A 17,333-nucleotide genomic window follows, 5' to 3' on the forward strand; every position below is an offset into this window, starting at 1 on the left:
ACAGCGAGCTAGCCATACAGTAGCTGCGCTGAGAGAACGAGACAGATGTGGTTTTCAGTTGTACTTTAACTGTTTCACACTCTGTGGAAAGTGTGAAACTTTCAGCACAGCACAAAAGGTTCATAGCCTCACCAGCTATGCACCTAAACGCACATCACTGACTAATTGCACACACATCTATCTATCTATCTATCATAGCTTCATTATTTTTTAACTAGTCTGCTTTTCTGCATGCCTTATTTCTGTTGATTTTACTATCTTTTAGCTTGTCTACTCTTCTCTATGTCTTCTACTTCTTCTATTTTATTCTTTTTCCTATGTTGCTATGTTTCACTCTTCCAACGGTTTCAACTATTTCTCGTTTTGTACTGACTTCCGCTTCTGCTAAATTTTTCCTTTTTGATTTGTTTCACTGTTCAACTGATCCAACTATTTTCTATTTCTTCTGATATCTTCTACTTAAGCTTTTCTCCATTTTTCTTGCATTTCTGCAGCAGTCATTCTGCAAATATGCATTCTCACGGCTGTTTCGCTAGGAACAGCTATTTTTCTAGTTATTATTATTCTGTCTTCCGTACGTTTTTTGTCGCTTAACTACTTTCACTATCTTTCACTAATTGTACTAAATTATATATCAAAACGTTCAGCTCCTTCAGGAGAATGGTGCTATGACTTTTGGTAACCTTCACTATTGCACTTTTTGAAATAATTGCACTTTTGTGCAAATATTTTGCCCATTGAAATGAATGGTGGAATTCGGCGAACTGCCGTTTTTGAACTTTTTCTGCTGTTTGACAAACAAAATTATGCTGTTCATACATATTTCACTGTAGAGAAATATTTTATGCATTAAAATATAGCCACTAGTGTCTACTTTATGGAATTATTACTATAATTACTACAGGATTTACTGTTTTCTGTTAAACTCCTCTGGAGTACAACCTTGTCACACTTTCTCCTATTCTTTCAATGTATTTTCTTCTTGTGCTCTGTTTTTATCTGTGTCTATGCATTCTGCTTGTCTACTTTTCTCTTTGCCTTCTGGTTCTACGGGTTTTACTATCTTTTAAGATATTCTACTATCTTTAATCAATTTTATAAATTCATATATCAAACATTTCTACTTCTTCTGAACCTTTTTGCTTTTGGTTTTCCTCTGTTTTACTCCTTCAAATATTTCTGGTTTACTGTTTCCACTAATTTTTTATACTTATTACTGTTTCACTATTGAATTGTTTCAACTATTCCTGGGATTGCACTAATTTCCTGTTGTTTCAATTATGCTCTTTCTTAAACTCTGTTTCACTTTTTGACTTTTTCAAATAATTCAGGTTGCACACAAACTACTGCTTTTTCTGCTGAATTCTGCTATAATTTATATATTATATAATTTATATAATTTATGCAGTATAATTCACTATTAATTCACTATTAAATATATTATTATAGTATATTCACTATTCAATTGATTCAACTATTTCTATTTCTTCTGCTTTCTTCTGCTTTCCTTCACTTCTTGTGCTTTTCTCTACTTTTTCTTGCATTTCTGTAGCAGACATTCTGCAAATATGCATTCTCACGGCTGTTTCGCTAGGAACAGCTACTTTTCTAGTTATTATTATTATTATTATCAGTGAGAATGCATTCAATGCATTCTCACTTATAGTGTTTCTGTTTTTCTTTATCTTTATTATTCTGACTTCCGTACGTTTTTTGTCGCTTAACTACTTTCACTATCTTTCACTAATTGTACTAATTTATATATCAAAACGTTCAGCTCCTTCAGGAGAATGGTGCTATGACTTTTGGTAACCTTCACTATTGCACTTTTTGAAATAATTGCACTTTTGTGCAAATATTTTGCCCATTAAAATGAATGGTGGAATTCGGCAGTTACTAGAGTGTACACTCTAGTAACTGCCGTTTTTGAACTTTTTCTGCTGTTTGACAAACAAAATTATGCTGTTCACACATATTTCACTGTAGAGAAATATTTTATGCTTTAAAATGTAGCCACTAGTGTCTACTTTATGGAATTATTACTATCATTGTTACAGGATTTACTGTTTCTGTCAAACTCCTCTGGAGTACAACCTAGTCACACTTTCTCCTATTCTTTCAATGTATTTTCTTCTTGTGCTCTGTTTTTATCTGTGTCTATGCATTCTGCTTGTCTACTTTTCTGTTTTCCTTCTGGTTCCACTGGTTTTACTATCTTTTAAGATCTTCTACAATCTTTAATCAATTTTATAAATTCATATATCAAACATTTCTGCTTCTTCTGACCCTTTTTGCTCTAGGTGTTGCTCTGTTTACTCCTTCAAATATTTCTGGTTTACTGTTTCCACTAATTTTTTATACTTATTACTGTTTCACTATTCAATTGTTTCAACTATTCCTGGGATTGCACTAATTTCCTGTTGTTTCAATTATGCTCTTTCTTAAACTCTGTTTCACTTTTTGACTTTTTCAAATAATTCAGGTTGCACACAAACTCCTGCTTCTGCTGAATTCTGCTATAATTTATATATTATATAATTTATATAATTTATGCAGTATAATTCACTATTAATTCACTATTAAATATATTAATATAGTATATTCACTATTCAACTGATTCAACTATTTCTATTTCTTCCGCTTTCTTCTGCTTTCTTCTGCTTTCTTCTGCTTTCTTCTCCTTTCTTCTCCTTTCTTCTACTCCTTAAACTTTTCTCTACTTTTCTGGCATTTCTGCAGCAGTCATTCTGCAAATATGCATTCTCACGGCTGTTTCGCTAGGAACAGCTATTTTTCTAGTCAGTGAGAATGCATTCAATGCATTCTCACTTATAGTGTTTCTGTTTTTCTTTATCTTTATTATTCTGACTTCCGTACGTTTTTTGTCGCTTAACTACTTTCACTATCTTTCACTAATTGTACTAATTTATATATCAAAACGTTCAGCTCCTTCAGGAGAATGGTGCTATGACTTTTGGTAACCTTCACTATTGCACTTTTTGAAATAATTGCACTTTTGTGCAAATATTTGCCCATTGAAATGAATGGTGGAATTCGGCAGTTACTAGAGTGTACACTCTAGTAACTGCTGTTTTGAACTTTTTCTGCTGTTTGACAAACAAAATTATGCTGTTCACACATATTTCACTGTAGAGAAATATTTTATGCTTTAAAATGTAGCCACTAGTGTCTACTTTATGGAATTATTACTGTCATTGTTACAGGATTTACTGTTTTCTGTTAAACTCCTCTGGAGTACAACCTTGTCACACTTTCTCCTATTCTTTCAATGTATTTTCTTCTTGTGCTCTGTTTTTATCTGTGTCTATGCATTCTGCTTGTCTACTTTTCTGTTTCCTTCTGGTTCCACTGGTTTTACTATCTTTTAAGATCTTCTACAATCTTTAATCAATTTTATAAATTCATATATCAAACATTTCTGCTTCTTCTGACCCTTTTTGCTCTAGGTTTTGCTCTGTTTACTCCTTCAAATATTTCTGGTTTACCGTTTCCACTAATTTTTTATACTTATTACTGTTTCACTATTCAATTGTTTCAACTATTCCTGGGATTGCACTAATTTCCTGTTGTTTCAATTATGCTCTTTCTTAAACTCTGTTTCACTTTTTGACTTTTTCAAATAATTCGGGTTGCACACAAACTCCTACTTCTGCTGAATTCTGCTATAATTTATATATTATATAATTTATATAATTTATACAGTATAATTCACTATTAATTCACTATTATATATATTAATATAGTATATTCACTATTCAACTGATTCAACTATTTCTATTTCTTCTGCTTTCTTCCCTTTCTTCTGCTTTCTTCTACTCCTTAAACTTTTCTCTACTTTTTCTGGCATTTCTGCAGCAGTCATTCTGCAAATATGCATTCTCACGGCTGTTTCGCTAGGAACAGCTATTTTTCTAGTTATTATTCTGTCTTCCGTACGTTTTTTGTCGCTTAACTACTTTCACTATCTTTCACTAATTGTACTAATTCATATATCAAAACGTTCAGCTCCTTCAGGAGAATGGTGCTATGACTTTTGGTAACCTTCACTATTGCACTTTTTGAAATAATTGCACTTTTGTGCAAACATTTTGCCCCATTATTTCCTATGGTGGAACTCTCTAACTGATTTCAGTTATTTGAGTGGCCACTCTAGTAACTGCCGTTTTTGAACTTTTTCTGCTCTTTTATAAACAAAATTATGCTGTTCATACATTTTTCACTGTAGAGAAATATTTTATGCATTAAGATGTAGCCACTAGTGTCTACTTTATGGAATTATTACCATCATTGCAACAGGTTTTACTGTTTTCTGTTAATATCCTCTGGAGTACAACCTTGTCACACTTTCTCCTATTCTTTCAATGTATTTTCTTCTTGTGCTCTGTTTTTATCTGTGTCTATGCATTCTGCTTGTCTACTTTTCTGTTTGCCTTCTGGTTCTACTGGTTTTACTATCTTTTAAGATCTTCTACAATCTTTAATCAATTTTATAAATTCATATATCAAACATTTCTACTTCTTCTGACCCTTTTTGCTTTAGGTTATGCTCTGTTTTACTCCTTCAAATGTTTCTCTTTTACTGTTTCCACTAATTTTTTATACTTATTACTGTTTCACTATTCAATTGTTTCAACTATTCCTGGGATTGCACTAATTTCCTGTTGTTTCAATTATGCTCTTTCTTAAACTCTGTTTCACTTTTTGACTTTTTCAAATAATTCACGTTGCACACAAACTCCTGCTTTTTCTGCTGAATTCTACTATAATTTATATATTATATAATTTATACAGTATAATTCACTATTAATTCACTATTATATTATTAACATAGTATATTCACTATTCAATTGTTTCAACTATTTCTATGTTTCTATGCACTTTGCTTGTCTACTTTTCTGGATATTCCTTTGGTTTTACTGGTTTTACTGTCTGCAAAGGTCTTCTCAAACTTTTATCAATTTTATCAATTCATATATCAAACTTTTCTGCATCTTCTGACCCTTATTGCTTTTGGTTTTCCTCTGTTTTACTCCTTCAAATATTTCTGGTTTTTCTGATTCCGCTAATTTAAGCTTTTTGATGTTTCACTGTTCAATTGTTTCAACTATTTCTGGGTTTGCACTAGCTTCCTCGTGTGCTAATTGTGCTCTTTCTTACGCTGTTTCACTTTTTGACTTTTTCAAATAATTCATGTTGCATACAAACTTCTGCTTCTTCAGCTGAATTCTGCATCACTTTTGCTAAGTTTCACTACTTGGCAAAGGATTTCTACAATGTATGACTAGCTTTCTTATGCTTTTTTCCAATTTCTTACTCTTTGTTCTCAAGTTTAATATATTTCTCCATCAATCATTCTGCAAATATGCTTATTTGGCACTTTATGTTAAGTTTCACTTCTTCAAATATTTCTGGTTGTGTACTAATTTCAGCTTCAGCTAATTTCTGCAGTTTGGTACATTTCACTGATAAACTGATTTAACTATTTCAATTTCTTCTGCTTTCTTCTGCTTTCCTTCACTTCTTGTGCTTTTCTCTACTTTTTCTTGCATTTTTGCAGCAGTCATTCTGCAAATATGCATTCTCACGGCTGTTTCGCTAGGAACAGCTATTTTTCTAGTTATCAGTGAGAATGCATTCAATGCATTCTCACTTATAGTGTTTCTGTTTCCCTTTATTATCAGTGAGAATGCATTCAATGCATTCTCACTTATAGTGTTTCTGTTTTTCTTTATCTTTATTATTATTATTCTGACTTCCGTACGTTTTTTGTGGTTTAACTACTCTCACTATCTTTCACTAATTGTACTAATTTATATATCAAAACGTTCAGCTTCTTCAGGAGAATGGAGCTATGACTTTTGGTAAACTTCACTATTGCACTTTTTGAAATAATTGCCCTTTTGTGCAAATTTATTGCCCCATTATTTCCTATGGTGGAACTCTCTAACTGATTTCAGTTACTTGAGTGGCCACTCTAGTAACTGCTATTTTTGAACTTTTTCTGCTCTTTTAGAAACAAAATTATGTTGTTCATTCATATTTCACTGTAGAGAAATATTTTATGCTTTAAAATGTAGCCACTAGTCTCTACTTTATGGAATTATTACTATCATTGCTACAGGATTACTGTTTTCTGTCAAACTACTCTGGAGTACAACCTTGTCACACTTTCTCCTATTCTTTCAATGTATTTTTTTCTTGTGCTCTGTTTTTATCTGTGTCTATGCATTCTACTTGTCTACTTTACTGCTTGCCTTCTGGTTATACTGGTTTTACTATCTTTTAAGATCTTCTACAATCTTTAATCAATTTTATAAATTCATATATCAAACATTTCTGCTTCCTCTGACCCTTTTTGCTTTTGCTCTGTTTTACTCCTTCAAATGTTTCTCTTTTACTGTTTCCACAAATTTTTTATACTTATGACTGTTTCACTATTCAATTGTTTCAACTATTCCTTGGATTGCACTAATTTCCTGTTGTTTCAATTATGCTCTTTCTTAAACTCTGTTTCACTTTTTGACTTTTTCAAATAATTCGGGTTGCACACAAACTCCTGCTTCTGCTGAATTCTGCTATAATTTATATATTATATAATTTATATAATTTATGCAGTATAATTCACTATTAATTCACTATTAAATATATTAATATAGTATATTCACTATTCAACTGATTCAACTATTTCTATTTCTTCCGCTTTCTTCCGCTTTCTTCTGCTTTCTTCTACTTTCTTCTGCTCTCTTCTACTCCTTAAACTTTTCTCTACTTTTTCTTGCATTTCTGCAGCAGTCATTCTGCAAATATGCATTCTCACGGCTGTTTCGCTAGGAACAGCTATTTTTCTAGTCAGTGAGAATGCATTCCATGCATTCTCACTTATAGTGATTCTGTTTTTCTTTATCTTTATTATTATTATTATTATTATTATTATTCTGTCTTCCGTACGTTTTTCATGGTTTAACTACTCTCACTATCTTTCACTAATTGTACTAATTTATATATCAAAACGTTCAGCTCCTTCAGGAGAATGGTGCTATGACTTTTGGTAAACTTCACTATTGCACTTTTTGAAATAATTGCCCTTTTGTGCAAATTTATTGCCCCATTATTTCCTATGGTGGAACTCTGTAACTGATTTCAGTTACTAGAGTGTCCACTCTAGTAACTGCCATTTTTGAACTTTTTCTGCTCTTTTATAAACAAAATTATGCTGTTCATACATATTTCACTGTAGAGAAATATTTTATGCATTAAAATGTAGCCACACGTGTCTACTTTATGGATTTATTACTATCTTTGCTACAGGTTTTACTGTTTTCTGTTAAACTCCTCTGGAGTACAACCTTGTCACACTTTCTCCTATTCTTTCAATGTATTTTCTTCTTGTGCTCTGTTTTTATCTGTGTCTATGCATTCTGCTTGTCTAATTTTCTGATTTCCTTCTGGTTCTACTGGTTTTACTATATTTGAAGATTTTCTACAATTTTTAATCAATTTTATAAATTCATATATCAAACATTTCTACTTTTTCTGACTTTTTTGCTTTAGTTTTTGCTCTTTTTTACTCTTTCAGATATTTCTGGTTTACTGTTTCCACTAATTTTTTATACTTATTACTGTTTCACTATTCAATTGTTTCAACTATTTCTGGGATTGCACTTATTTCCTGTTGTTTCAATTATGCTCTTTCTTAAACTCTGTTTCACTTTTTGACTTTTTCAAATAATTCAGGTTGCACACAAACTCCTGCTTCTTCTGCTGAATTCCTCTATAATTTATATATTATATAATTTATATAATTTATACAGTATAATTCACTATTAATTCACTATTATCTTATTAATATAGTATATTCACTATTCAATTGTTTCAACTATTTCTATGTTTCTATGCATTTTGCTTGTCTACTTTTCTGGATATTCGTTTTTTCTACTGGTTTTACTGTCTGCAAAGGTCTTCTCAAACTTTATCAATTTTATCAATTCATATATCAAACTTTCTGCTTCTTCTGACCCTTATTTCTTTTGGTTTTGCTCTGTTTTATTCCTTCAAATATTTCTGATTTTTCTGATTCCGCTAATTTAAGCTTTTTGCTGTTTCACTGTCCAATTGTTTCAACTATTTCTGGGTTTGCACTAATTTCCTCGTGTGATAATTGTGCCCTTTCTTACGCTCTGTTTCACTTTTTGACTTTTTCAAATAATTCATGTTGCACACAAACTTCTGCTTCTTCAGCTGAATTCTGCAACACTTTTGCAAAGTTTCACTACTTGGCAAAGGATTTCTACAAAGTATGACTAGCTTTCTTATGCTTTTCTTACTCTTTGTTCTCAAGTTTCTTATATTTCTCCATCAATCATTCTGCAAATATGCTTAAATGGCCCTTTATGTTAAGTTTCACTTCTTCAAATAATCTGGTTGTGTACTAATTTCAGCTTCAGCTAATTTCTGCAGTTTGCTACATTTCACTGTTCAACTGTTTCAACTATTTCAATTTCTTCTGCTTTCTTCTACTTCTTAAGCTTTTCTGTACTTTTTCTGGCATTTCTGCAGCAGTCATTCTGCAAATATGCATTCTCACGGCTGTTTCGCTAGGAACAGCTATTTTTCTAGTTATTATCAGTGAGAATGCATTCAATGCATTCTCACTTATAGTGATTCTGTTTTTCTTTATCTTTATTATTATTATTCTGTCTTCCGTACGTTTTTCATGGTTTAACTACTCTCACTATCTTTCACTAATTGTACTAATTTATATATCAAAACGTTCAGCTCCTTCAGGAGAATGGTGCTATGACTTTTGGTAACCTTCACTATTGCACTTTTTGAAATAATTGCCCTTTTGTGCAAATCTTTTGCCCCATTATTTCCTATGGTGGAACTCTGTAACTGATTTCAGTTACTTGAGTGGCCACTCTAGTAACTGCCGTTTTTGAACTTTTTCTGCTCTTTTATAAACAAAATTATGCTGTTCATACATTTTTCACTGTAGAGAAATATTTTATGCATTAAAATGTAGCCACTAGTGTCTACTTTATGGAATTATTACCATCATTGCAATAGGTTTTACTGTTTTCTGTTAAACTCCTCTGGAGTACAACCTTGTCACACTTTCTCCTATTCTTTCAATGTATTTTCTTCTTGTGCTCTGTTTTTATCTGTGTCTATGCATTCTGCATGTCTACTTTTCTGTTTGCCTTCTGGTTCTACTGGTTTTACTATCTTTTAAGATCTTCTACTATCTTTAATCAATTTTATAAATTCATATATCAAACATTTCTGCTTCTTCTTATCCTTTTTGCTTTTAATCTGTTTTACTCCTTCAAATATTTCTGGTTTACTGTTTCCACTAATTTTTTATACTTATTACTGTTTCACTATTCAATTGTTTCAACTATTCCTGGGATTGCACTTATTTCCTGTTGTTTCAATTATGCTCTTTCTTAAACTCTGTTTCACTTTTTGACTTTTTCAAATAATTCAGGTTGCACACAAACTCCTGCTTCTTCTGCTGAATTCCTCTATAATTTATATATTATATAATTTATATAATTTATACAGTATAATTCACTATTAATTCACTATTATCTTATTAATATAGTATATTCACTATTCAATTGTTTCAACTATTTCTATGTTTCTATGCATTTTGCTTGTCTACTTTTCTGGATATTCCTTTGGTTCTACTGGTTTTACTGTCTGCAAAGGTCTTCTCAAACTTTTATCAATTTTATCAATTCATATATCAAACTTTTCTGCTTCTTCTGACCCTTATTGCTTTTGGTTTTGCTCTGTTTTACTCCTTCAAATATTTCTGGTTTTTCTGATTCCGCTAATTTAAGCTTTTTGATGTTTCACTGTTCAATTGTTTCAACTATTTCTGGGTTTGCACGAATTTCCTCGTGTGCTAATTGTGCTCTTTCTTACGCTCTGTTTCACTTTTTGCACTTTTTCAAATAATTCATGTTTCACACAAACTTCTGCTTCTTCAGCTGTATTCTGCAACACTTTTGCTAAGTTTCACTACTTGGCAAAGGATTTCTACAAAGTACAACTAGCTTTCTTATGCTTTTCTTACTCTTTGTTCTCAAGTTTCTTATATTTCTCCATCAATCATTCTGCAAATATGCTTATTTGGCCCTTTATGTTAAGTTTCACTTCTTCAAATATTTCTGGTTGTGCACTAATTTCAACTTCAGCTAATTTCTGCAGTTTGCTACATTTCACTATTCAACTGTTTCAACTATTTCAATTTCTTCTGCTTTCTTCTACTTCTTAAGCTTTTCTGTACTTTTTCTGGCATTTCTGCAGCAGTCATTCTGCAAATATGCATTCTCACGGCTGTTTCGCTAGGAACAGCTATTTTTCTAGTTATTATTATTCTGTCTTCCGTACGTTTTTCATGGTTTAACTACTCTCACTATCTTTCACTAATTGTACTAATTTATATATCAAAACGTTCAGCTCCTTCAGGAGAATGGTGCTATGACTTTTGGTAAACTTCACTATTGCACTTTTTGAAATAATTGCCCTTTTGTGCAAATCTTTTGCCCCATTATTTCCTATGGTGGAACTCTGTAACTGATTTCAGTTACTTGAGTGGCACTCTAGTAACTGCCGTTTTTGAACTTTTTCTGCTCTTTTATAAACAAAATTATGCTGTTCATACATTTTCACTGTAGAGAAATATTTATGCATTAAAATGTAGCCACTAGTGTCTACTTTATGGAATTATTACATCATTGCTAAGGTTTACTGTTTTCTGTTAAACTCCTCTGGAGTACAACCTTGTCACACTTTCTCCTATTCTTTCAATGTATTTTCTTCTTGTGCTCTGTTTTTATCTGTGTCTATGCATTCTGCTTGTCTACTTTTCTGTTTGCCTTCTGGTTCTACTGGTTTTACTATCTTTTAAGATCTTCTACTATCTTTAATCAATTTTATAAATTCATATATCAAACATTTCTGCTTCTTCTGATCCTTTTGCTTTTAGTCTGTTTTACTCCTTCAAATATTTCTGGTTTACTGTTTCCACTAATTTTTATACTTATTACTGTTTCACTATTCAATTGTTTCAACTATTCCTGGGATTGCACTAATTTCCTGTTGTTTCAATTATGCTCTTTCTTAAACTCTGTTTCACTTTTTGACTTTTTCAAATAATTCAGGTTGCACACAAACTCCTGCTTCTTCTGCTGAATTTATATATTATATAATTTATATATTATATAATTTATACAGTATAATTCACTATTAATTCACTATTATCTTATTAATATAGTATATTCACTATTCAATTGTTTCAACTATTTCTATGTTTCTATGCATTTTGCTTGTCTACTTTTCTGGATATTCCTTTGGTTCTACTGGTTTTACTGTCTGCAAAGGTCTTCTCAAACTTTTATCAATTTTATCAATTCATATATCAAACTTTTCTGCTTCTTCTGACCCTTATTGCTTTTGGTTTTGCTCTGTTTTACTCCTTCAAATATTTCTGGTTTTTCTGATTCCGCTAATTTAAGCTTTTTGATGTTTCACTGTTCAATTGTTTCAACTATTTCTGGGTTTGCACTAATTTCCTCGTGTGCTAATTGTGCTCTTTCTTACGCTCTGTTTCACTTTTTGACTTTTTCAAATAATTCATGTTGCACACAAACTTCTGCTTCTTCAGCTGAATTCTCAAACTTTTGCTAAGTTTCACATTGGCAAAGGATTTTACAAGTATGACTAGCTTTCTTATGCTTTTCTTACTCTTTGTTCTCAAGTTTCTTATATTTCTCCATCAATCATTCTGCAAATATGCTTATTGGCCCTTATGTTAAGTTTCACTTCTTCAAATATTTCTGGTGGTGTACTAATTTCAGCTTCAGCTAATTTCTGCAGTTTGCTACATTTCACTGTTCAACTGTTTCAACTATTTCAATTTCTTCTGCTTTCTTCTACTTCTTAAGCTTTCTGTACTTTTTCTTGCATTTTTGCAGCAGTCATTCTGCAAATATGCATTCTCACGGCTGTTTCGCTAGGAACAGCTATTTTTCTAGTTATCAGTGAGAATGCATTCAATGCATTCTCACTTATAGTGATTCTGTTTTTCTTTATTATTATTATTATTATTATTATTATTATTCTGGCTTCCGTACGTTTTCATGGTTTAACTACTCTCACTATCTTTCTCTAATTGTACTAATTTATATATCAAAACGTTCAGCTCCTTCAGGAGAATGGTGCTATGACTTTTGGTAAACTTCACTATTGCACTTTTTGAAATAATTGCCCTTTTGTGCAAATTTATTGCCCCATTATTTCCTATGGTGGAACTCTGTAACTGATTTCAGTTACTTGAGTGGCCACTCTAGTAACTGCCGTTTTTGAACTTTTTCTGCTCTTTTATAAACAAAATTATGCTGTTCATACATATTTCACTGTAGAGAAATATTTTATGCATTAAAATGTAGCCACACGTGTCTACTTTATGGAATTATTACTATCATTGCTACAGAATTTACTGTGTTCTGTTAAACTCCTCTGGAGTACATCCTTGTCACACTTTCTCCTATTCTTTCAATGTATTTTCTTCTTGTGCTCTGTTTTTATCTGTGTCTATGCATTCTGCTTGTCTACTTTTCTGTTTCCTTCTGGTTCACTGGTTTTACTATTTTAAGATTTCTACAATCTTTAATCAATTTATAATTCATATATCAAACATTTCTGCTTCTTCTGACCTTTTGCTTTTTGCTCTGTTTTACTCCTTCAATATTCTGGTTTACTGTTTCCACTAATTTTTATACTATTACTGTTTCACTATTCAATTGTTTCAACTATTTCTGGGATTGCACTATTTCCTGTTGTTTCAATTATGCTCTTTCTTAAACTCTGTTTCACTTTTTGACTTTTTCAAATAATTCAGGTTGCACACAAACTCCTGCTTCTTCTGCTGAATTCTGCTATATTTATATATTATATAATTTATACAGTATAATTCACTATTAATTCACTATTATTATTAATATAGTATATTCACTATTCAATTGTTTCAACTATTTCTATGTTTCTATGCATTTTGCTTGTCTACTTTTCTGTATATTCCTTTGGTTCTACTGGTTTTACTGTCGCAAAGGTCTTCTGCAAACTTTATCAATTTTATCAATTCATATATCAAACTTTTCTGCTTCTTCTGACCCTTTTGCTTTTGGTTTTCTCTGTTTTACTCCTTCAAATATTTCTGGTTTTTCTGCTTCCGCTAATTTAAGCTTTTTGATGTTTCACTGTTCAATTGTTTCAACTATTTCTGGGTTTGCACTAATTTCCTCGTGTGCTAATTGTGCTCTTTCTTACGCTCTGTTTCACTTTTTGACTTTTTCAAATAATTCATGTTGCACACAAACTTCTGCTTCTTCAGCTGAATTCTGCAACACTTTTGCTAAGTTTCACTACTTGGCAAAGGATTTCTACAATGTATGACTAGCTTTCTTATGCTTTTCTTACTCTTTGTTCTCAAGTTTCTTATATTTCTCCATCAATCATTCTGCAAATATGCTTATTTGGCCCTTTATGTTAAGTTTCACTTCTTCAAATATTTCTGGTGGTGTACTAAATTCAGCTTCAGCTAATTTCTGCAGTTTGCTACATTTCACTGTTCAACTGTTTCAACTATTTCAATTTCTTCTGCTTCTTCTACTTCTTAAGCTTTTCTACTTTTCTGGCATTTCTGCAGCAGTCATTCTGCAAATATGCATTCTCACGGCTGTTTCGCTAGGAACAGCTATTTTTCTAGTTATTATTATTATTCTGGTCTTCCGTACGTTTTTTTGGTTTAACTACTCTCACTATCTTTCACTAATTGTACTAATTTATATATCAAAACGTTCAGCTCTTCAGGAGAATGGTGCTATGACTTTTGGTAAACTTCACTATTGCACTTTTTGAAATAATTGCCCTTTTGTGCAAATCTTTTGCCCCATTATTTCCTATGGTGGAACTCTGTAACTGATTTCAGTTACTAGAGTGTCCACTCTAGTAACTGCCGTTTTTGAACTTTTTCTGCTCTTTTATAAACAAAATTATGCTGTTCATACATATTTCACTGTAGAGAAATATTTTATGCTTTAAAATGTAGCCACTAGTGTCTACTTTATGGAATTATTACTATCATTGTTACAGGATTTACTGTTTTCTGTTAAACTCCTCTGGAGTACAACCTTGTCACACTTTCTCCTATTCTTTCAATGTATTTTCTTCTTGTGCTCTGTTTTTATCTGTGTCTATGCATTCTGCTGTCTACTTTTCTGTTTGCCTTCTGGTTCTACTGTTTTACTATCTTTAAGATCTTCTACTATCTTTAATCAATTTTATAAATTCATATATCAAACATTTCTGCTTCTTCTATCCTTTTGCTTGGTTTTCTCTGTTTTACTCCTTCAAATATTTCTGGTTTACTGTTTCCACTAATTTTTATACTATTACTGTTTCACTATTCAATTGTTTCAACTATTCCTGGGATTGCACTAATTTCCTGTTGTTTCAATTATGCTCTTTCTTAAACTCTGTTTCACTTTTTGACTTTTTCAAATAATTCAGGTTGCACACAAACTCCTGCTTCTTTGCTGAATTCTGCTATAATTTATATATTATATAATTTATACAGTATAATTAACTATTAATTCACTATTAATTATTAATATAGTATATTCACTATTCAATTGTTTCAACTATTTCTATGTTTCTATGCATTTTGCTTGTCTACTTTTCTGATTTCCTTTGGTTCTACTGTTTTACTGTCTGCAAGGTCTTCTCAACTTTATCAATTTTATCAATTCATATATCAAACTTTCTGCTTCTTCTGACCCTTTTGCTTTTGGTTTTGCTCTGTTTTACTCTTCAAATATTTCTGGTTTTTCTGTTCCGCTAATTTAAGCTTTTGATGTTTCACTGTTCAATTGTTTCAACTATTTCTGGGTTTGCACTAATTTCCTCGTGTGCTAATTGTGCTCTTTCTTACGCTCTGTTTCACTTTTTGACTTTTTCAAATAATTCATGTTGCACACAAACTTCTGCTTCTTCAGCTGAATTCTTCAACACTTTTGCTAAGTTTCACTACTTGGCAAAGGATTTCTACAAGTATGACTAGCTTTCTTATGCTTTTTTCTTACTCTTTGTTCTCAAGTTTCTTATATTTCTCCATCAATCATTCTGCAAATATGCTTATTTGGCCCTTATGTTAAGTTTCACTTCTTCAAATATTTCTGGTGGTGTACTAATTTCAGCTTCAGCTAATTTCTGCAGTTTGCTACATTTCACTGTTCAACTGTTTCAACTATTTCAATTTCTTCTGCTTTCTTCTACTTCTTAAGCTTTTCTGTACTTTTCTGGCATTTCTGCAGCAGTCATTCTGCAAATATGCATTCTCACGGCTGTTTCGCTAGGAACAGCTATTTTTCTAGTTATTATTATTATTATTCTGTCTTCCGTACGTTTTTCTGGTTTAACTACTTCACTATCTTTCACTAATTGTACTAATTATATATCAAAACGTTCAGCTCTTCAGGAGAATGGTGCTATGACTTTTGGTAAACTTCACTATTGCACTTTTGAAATAATTGCCCTTTTGTGCAAATCTTTTGCCCCATTATTTCCTATGGTGGAACTCTGTAACTGATTTCAGTTACTGAGTGCCACTCTAGTAACTGCCGTTTTTGAACTTTTTCTGCATTTTATGAACAAAATTATGCTGTTCATACATATTTCACTGTAGAGAAATATTTTATGCTTTAAAATGTAGCCACTAGTGTCTACTTTATGGAATTATTACTATCATTGCTACAGGTTTTACTGTTTTCTGTTAAACTCCTCTGGAGTACAACCTTGTCACACTTTCTCCTATTCTTTCCATGTATTTTCTTCTTGTGCTCTGTTTTTATCTGTTTTTATGCATTCTGCTTGTCTACTTTTCTGTTTGCCTTCTGGTTCTACTGGTTTTACTATCTTTTAAGATTTCTACATCTTTAATCAATTTTATAAATTCATATATCAAACATTTCTGCTTCTTCTGACCTTTTTGCTCTTGCTCTTTTTTACTTCTTCAAATATTTCTGGTTTACTGTTTCCACTAATTTTTTATACTTATTACTGTTTCACTATTCAATTATTTCAACTATTCCTGGGATTGCACTAATTTCCTGTTGTTTCAATTATGCTCTTTCTTAAACTATGTTTCATTTTTTACTTTTTCAAATAATTCAGGTTGCACACAAACTCCTGCTTCTTCTGCTGAATTCTCTATAATTTATATATTATATAATTTATACAGTATAATTCACTATTAATTCACTATTATATTAATATAGTATATTCACTATTCAATTGTTTCAACTATTTCTATGTTTCTATGCATTTTGCTTGTCTACTTTTCTGGATATTCCTTTGTTTACTGGTTTTACTGTCTGCAAAGGTCTTCTCAAACTTTTATCAATTTTATCAATTCATATATCAAACTTTTCTGCTTCTTCTGACCCTTATTGCTTTTGGTTTTGCTCTGTTTACTCCTTCAAATATTTCTGGTTTTTCTGATTCCGCTAATTTAAGCTTTTTGATGTTTCACTGTTCAATTGTTTCAACTATTTCTGGGTTTGCACTAATTTCCTCGTGTGCTAATTGTGCTCTTTCTTACGCTCTGTTTCACTTTTTGACTTTTTCAAATAATTCATGTTGCACACAAACTTCTGCTTCTTCAGCTGAATTATGGTATACCTTATACCAAATAAATCCCTCTCAATAAATGATTGTTGCCTATTCCTGTCTGTTGCAGGCAGCCAATAAGAAAACGGGAGTCATAAACACGGAAAAGAATCCCAAACAAAGAACAGCTGGCAGGAGTCCAGTGGACAATATAGAGGGAAGACTGCAGTTGATGTGTGGAAACAACGTGAATAAATGATGACAATAAAAGAATATAAACTTTTGTCATAAGCTTATTGATGTCGATTTGTTTATTGCCGTCAATTTGAACAATTTCAAATATTCCCTTGATTTATGTGTTCCAAAAATATTTAAAGATAATATCAATTACTTTCTTATTGTGAAAGTAGAATGCAATCTGTAGAGACTCACACAGAGAGAGAAACAGCCGTTAGACAATTTTATTGGACGAGAATTTGGCGCTCGGACACCGGCGGAAGACCTGCGAGCTGAGAATTGCAGCGAGCTTGAATGATCGGCTCGAACGAAGCTCAGATAGGTCTTCCCCCGGGCCCAGTCACTGGTGGTGGAGCTGAGCTTGGAGAGAGGAGTCTTGAGGGGACCTGGAGGCATCT

This window comes from Poecilia reticulata, unplaced genomic scaffold (assembly GCF_904066995.2).
Source record: "Poecilia reticulata unplaced genomic scaffold, P_reticulata-male-v2 Scaffold_58, whole genome shotgun sequence".
In the NCBI taxonomy this organism is placed as follows: Eukaryota; Metazoa; Chordata; class Actinopteri; order Cyprinodontiformes; family Poeciliidae; genus Poecilia; species Poecilia reticulata.